Raw genomic sequence first — 6,000 nt, 5'->3', positions numbered from 1 at the left:
CTCACGTTGTGGGGGCACTGGGATCCAGCGACCTCACAGCTTGTAAAAACATCTCATTTCCTTTGGGGGATCTCCCTCTCATGCTGCATGGAAATACCAGCTGAGGACTGGGAATTCCCTCCATGCCTGAGCACCTGGGGCCAAGATTCAGTGCCTACCATCTACTGACCTGGGGGTTCTGCCAACACTACTGTTGGTGGAGTTGTGCTGTGAACCAGATCTGGGAGCTACACTGAATATTAACAAAGTCCCACCCTTTATTACTAATTTAACCTGAGGAGCTTCCCAGGCCTAGCTAAAACCTTGCCCAAGAGGAGCATCCACTCAGCTGAGGGAGAGGTGAAACCAGGGTGAAAACGTGCAGCTGGAAATGGTGATGGCAGGAAAAAAGTGACTTTGAAGCAGTTTTGTTTTGGTGGGCTTTTTACAAGAGTCTAGGCCTAGATTTTAAGAAGTTAGCCTGAAGCTTGGACTAATGTGGTTAGTTTCAAATCAGCTGTTAGGGACAAACACACTGCTTCTTTGAATGGAAAGTATTTCTGAGTGCTCAAAGTACTAAAAGTACTTTTGAGCCTTTGAGTATTTTAATCTGTCTGGCAGAGGGAATCCCATCCCCTACAAACACTCTGATGGGGCACTGCCACAGAAATCATTCAGCTCACCTTCCCCCTTCTCCAACCCTCATTCCCTCTGCTAGCACAAACATTAGCTCTGCGCTGACACAGGTTGGGGAAGTAGTCCTGTGGTTACTACTGAGTTTAGCATCTTCTTTCCTTCCTCAGAATAGGCCACTTTTTGACCTCCCTTTTCCTCAGTGGTGAAAGTGCAACAGTTTGTATTGATTCTGTTGCTGCAAAATCATCTGGATTATGTCCCTCGCACAGCCCTTTCGTTTTTGTTAATTTCTTTTCTTACATTTCAGTTTCATTTTAAGGCCTTTCTTAAAGTTGATGTAAGAATAAGCGGCAAAGGATGGAAACCTCTTAAATTGGCTTTGTGACACTGTAGTTGTGGAGGGGATGGTGCAGCAAATTGTAATGTTTAACCTTGCCCTTCTGGGGCCAGGGGCTCAGCTAGGGGGTGCTTTTGGCACTGAAGCCCATGCCTTTGGCGTGTGCCCACCTGCAGGACACCCCACACTGCCCACTCCTCCTCCTCCAGGATTTTGGGGAGCTCTCTCAGGCCGTGGGGCACACGGGCTTGCGACAACTCACTTATGCAACATGGGCTGTATCTGATTGCTGCTGCCAGATTGTGGAAATCTGCAAATAATTGCAAAGTCTGCCAGTTTAATTGGATTGTGGTGTATTTGCACAGATGGGTGAAGTCTTCCAGGCCAGCATTTTCCAGAGTGACTTAGCAGTCTCTTGGCTTTAAGGTACTCAGTATGAGAGAACATAGAAGCAATAGGCTTCTGTGGATTTTTTAAAGAGAAGCACCCCCAAACTGAAGTAATCCAAACCATCAGTCACCCAGAAATCCCTTGCCATAGAGACCTTGAGATGGGGGATCTTTCACAGTAGCTTGATGTAAGCCAAACTAAATTCATAAAAATAATACAAGACATCTTAACACGTCATTTCTTCAGCAGAAAAATCAGTGTGAGTGTGTATGTGTGCAGGCATTTTTACAGGAAGTATGATGAACAAATGAATGTTGGTAAAACAAAGAGAGGAGGAAAAGAAAGACTTTTATTTCATGTGCGAGTCGGCTGTTGTTGTTATTATTTTTTTTTTTTAATGAGGTACAAAATGTTACTGTGGAACATTGTCCCTGTGTGCTCTGGCCCTTTGCCAGGCCTAGACTTGAGTACTTGCTGGGGAAAAGAAAGCCTCGTACCTGACTTTCTGAAAGATGGGCTGTTATCGCTGGGGAGAGGTCACAGACAAAAATAATCAAATTACTTATTAATTAATACAAATTCTGTAAAATTGCTCAGAAGTAACTAGCCCCAGGTGCCCTATATCTGAATGTACAAAAGGAAAACAGTGTATCAGCATTATCATTAGCTTTATCTACCAAGAATTAGCAGGGAGACAAGAAAGCTGTAGAAGATGCTTCTGTTCTCACCAAGAGATTCCACTAAATCACCCTTACAAAAAATCTGCAATTTGTAAGAAGAAACAAATGGCTATTTTAAAACATTGTTAGGAACATTCACAGAAGTGGTAGGACCAACTTACAATCACTTCAATTAAATAGAAACATTTTTCACAGGCAGCAAAACGATGTAGTTACATGATATTGAGGTAACTATTTTTGAGAATGTTACCTTGGAGGTCTGCATGACTGTAATGAAGTCAAGGTGCCCTAGTGCTAAAATCACTCTTGAAAACAGGACTTCACTAGCTTTGAACCTAACCTCACCTTTGAACCTTTGGAAAGTCTTCCCAGATACTTCTCCAGATCGTATGTCCAGAGCTGAAGTCTATTTCTCTCTTGTGCAGCCAAAGTGTACCTCAGCTCCTGGTGTGAACAATTAGCTTTTGTCTTAAATCTCATGGTCCTGAAAGCCATGCTGCTGCCACAATCCTTGAATCTTTCCTTCACAGCAGAATGAGCTTCTGGTTCCTGTGGTAAGGAGGGAGCCTCAAAAGAGCAGAAGAAATGATAAAGAACCCCAACATATTATTTTTTTTGAACACCCAGCATTATGAAATCCCTGAAGCAACTTTGCACCCTCAGAGCCATCCCAACCTCCTCCTTTCCACCAGGCACTCTGAGAAGGCTTCTTGCCAATCACCCTCTAGGGCATTACAGACAGGTTTTCAAAGGTGCTAACACACCTGAAAGCCTTGGAGGGGCTGGCCCTGGCTTCTCAGCAGGCTTTATGTGGCCTGTTGGGTGGCTGACCGGGCTCTTCTGTGTGCTGAGAGTTGGGATTTTTGTTTCTAACTCTGGGGCTGAGCAAACCAACCACACCAGAGCAAGGCAAACCCAAGGCAAGGTCTAGCAAGGCCTCACAGTTTGCTCTGAAGGCTTGCAAGAAAAGGCTCCCTACTGGCCTGGGAAGCTCTGGCTGCACTCAGGTTCTTCAGCCCCCCTTGAAACAACAGGGTGCTGTAGGCTCAAAAAGACAACCACAGGGACAAATGAGGGCTTGGGTCAATTTTTTGGCACTATTCACTGGTTTTGAAGGGCAAAGGAGTTCTGAGAGGTTGACCATGGCTTGAGAGTGCTGGAAACCACCAAGAATAGAAGAATTTCTGTAAGGACATTGTTACAGAGATCTAAGGAACAATTGTTGAGTAAGACCATAGCTTTTGCTGCTTTTTTGATTTCTCACCTGTCTTTTGCAGGCTTGGGGTGGGGGGCAACAAAAGGAAAGGAGGATTGCCAGGGCGTCTCATAGTATTAGCTATGTTTTGTTGCTGTCATTGAAGTCAGTTATTAAACATAAACCGCGATATTTGCAATGATAACTTCGTCCTTTGCAAACATCCTGAGTGGATGTTGTTCTCAAAAAGCCTTTCAAACTAGAGATAACAAGGTGACAAATCCTTTAAAGTGATGCTTTCAGGTACTCCTCTTTGAATAGATATCCCAATTTAGCTGCTGGCAGCCAGAACAAACCAAGCAGCTTGTGAGAGTCAAAATCACAGCAGATTAGGCTTCTGCTCAGAGAAACATTTAACTCCTTATGAGGGAAACCCAGAATAAGTGCTGGTAAATAAAAGGCCTCTCTTTTTCCATCTTTCTCATAAGCCACTGAAATCATGGCCACAGTGCATTTTGCAATAGACTGGCTTCAGTGAAGTAGTGTTTGCTTTTTGACTTGCCAGCTTGCTCTACTTTTTTAGGCTTGGCTGGTTTAGGTCAGTTATGAAAAGGGTCAGGAGCACTGATGCAGCCCCGTGGTAACCTGGCTCAGGAGACTCTTGCCCTGGCAGGACCATCCTGGTGGGCACAGCTGGAAGGATGGTGGTGAACCACTTCTTTTTACAAGGGCCTGGAGTCACAGGACAAGGGGCAATGGCTTCACTCTGACAGAGAGCAAGTTTAGATTGGGTATTAGGAAGAAATTCTTCCCTGTGAGGATGGTGAGCCCTGGCAAAGGGTGCCCAGAAAAGCTGTGGCTGCCCCTGGATCCCTGGAAGTGCCCAAGGCCAGGTTGCACGGGGCTCTGAGTGACCTGGGATAGTGGAAGGTGGCCCTGCCCAAAGCAGGAGGGTGGAAAACTGGATGATCTTTAAGGTCCCTTCCAATCCAAGCCATTTTGTGATTCTATGATTCTCTGAAATGCCTGTCACCTACCTCATAACAATTTTCCCACTGCCGGATGCTCGCAGAATCCACTTTCCATCTTCCTCTGTAATAACATCCCATTACTGTAGGTTAATGCCCTGGCTTTTGCATCCTGGAGCCGAAAAATTGCCTTGCTAGGTTGGTTAACACAAACAAGATGTGGTACTGTACAAACAGAGTGTTTTCCAACAGCTAAAAGTCTAAACAGATTAGGAAAAGGGTGAGGGAAGAAATGGAGGTGCCAAGAGTTGCAGCAATGTGCATGACATGGCCAAGGGAAGCCAGAACCAGAACTCAGATCCCAAGCCCTGATAGTAATCTGTTTCTTAATGCCATCATTTTGGTATGTGAGATGGGTCATCTTCCTTAAAGGGTTTAGAAAGTAGCCAGACCAGTTCCTCTGTTTATATAAGGAAGATGTTTGTAGACCTCTTGATCCTAAGGCAATTAATACAGCCCATTGGGGAAAGAAAAAAAAAAAAAAAGGGGGGGGGGGGAAGAAAAAGAAAGACAAAAGTAAAAAAGAAGGAAAAACAAGAAAAAGAAGAAAAAATAAAGAAAAATAAAAGTAAAAAAGAGAACTGGGCTAGATTCTCATGTAAACAGCACCCAAAATGCCTAAAATTCTAACATATGCAGATGTTTTCATGTCGGGGTATTTTTTTGGTGAGCGGCCTCTTTGTGGTCAGCTGTAAGCATCACATTTACATAGTTCTGTATTTCTGAAAAAGCCTGTTGCATGAAGCTGGGATCCTACCAAAGGAAGACAAAACACAACACTAACGAAAAATAACAAGCTCTTCCAACAAGGTTCAGTAACTGACTTAGAGGTTAGTGCTGTGTTCTGGGGAAAAAAAATTATCCAGGCACCATATAATTTCAGGCACTAAAAACGTTAAACATTTCAGAGGAACAGAACACATGACACAGGGTGTTTTTATTTAATGAATGGCTGTAAGAAATGGGGCCAGCATCGCTTCTCACAGATGAACGCCTTGTGCCAAGAGCATTGCTGTACAATGTGTCATCACTCGGGAACCTAAAGAATTGTACTTGAGAAAACATTGCTACAAAATATCATTCCCTTCCCAGAAAGGTTCACTTCAGGCTTTGTAGAAAAACAGGACAACTCATTTCCACTGCACATAATTCTTCTGTTGGGAAACTTTCTTAAAGGCATAGGTGGCGGAGCAGGGGGCTGGGAAACTTTAATCTCATAGTGACAATAATAGCTCCTGGTTATTGTTGGTGCTCAGCTCTTGCTTTGGGCTTTTGGTACTCAGAACTTTATAAACACGGAGCAGGTTAATCCTCTCCACACCCTGAAAAGGGAGAGGGAGAGGGGGAGAGGGAGAAGGAAAGGGAAGGAGAAGGGGAAGGGGAGGGAGGAACACAGAAAGGGAAAGGAACTTTAGCTGCCATAAGAAGCCTCTAGTTAAGACTCTAATGTTAAAAATTTGCTATTCTAACAAAGTGGCATGGGTTATGTGATGTATTAAATGAGAAATCTTACAGACCAGGAGTTAGACTTTTTTTCATATGGTGTGTTTTCTTCAGAAAAATTAGGTCACTTCATGGCAAGCAATCAACTTACTGATTTAGGCCTCACCTCTACAACAGTAGTGTTTGCTGGGATAACTCAACATAATCACGTGCAAGCGTGTGTATTTATTTTTAGGGACTGTATATTAACATCCTCTTTCTTGTTCCTGGTTTGAAAAAGGAGAAGTTGGTTACCCAGTAAAGTGCATCCAT

This window comes from Motacilla alba, chromosome 1A (assembly GCF_015832195.1).
Source record: "Motacilla alba alba isolate MOTALB_02 chromosome 1A, Motacilla_alba_V1.0_pri, whole genome shotgun sequence".
Lineage (NCBI taxonomy): Eukaryota > Metazoa > Chordata > Aves > Passeriformes > Motacillidae > Motacilla > Motacilla alba.
The sequence above is the reverse complement of the archived record's forward strand: the minus strand, read 5'-3'. Positions refer to the sequence as shown.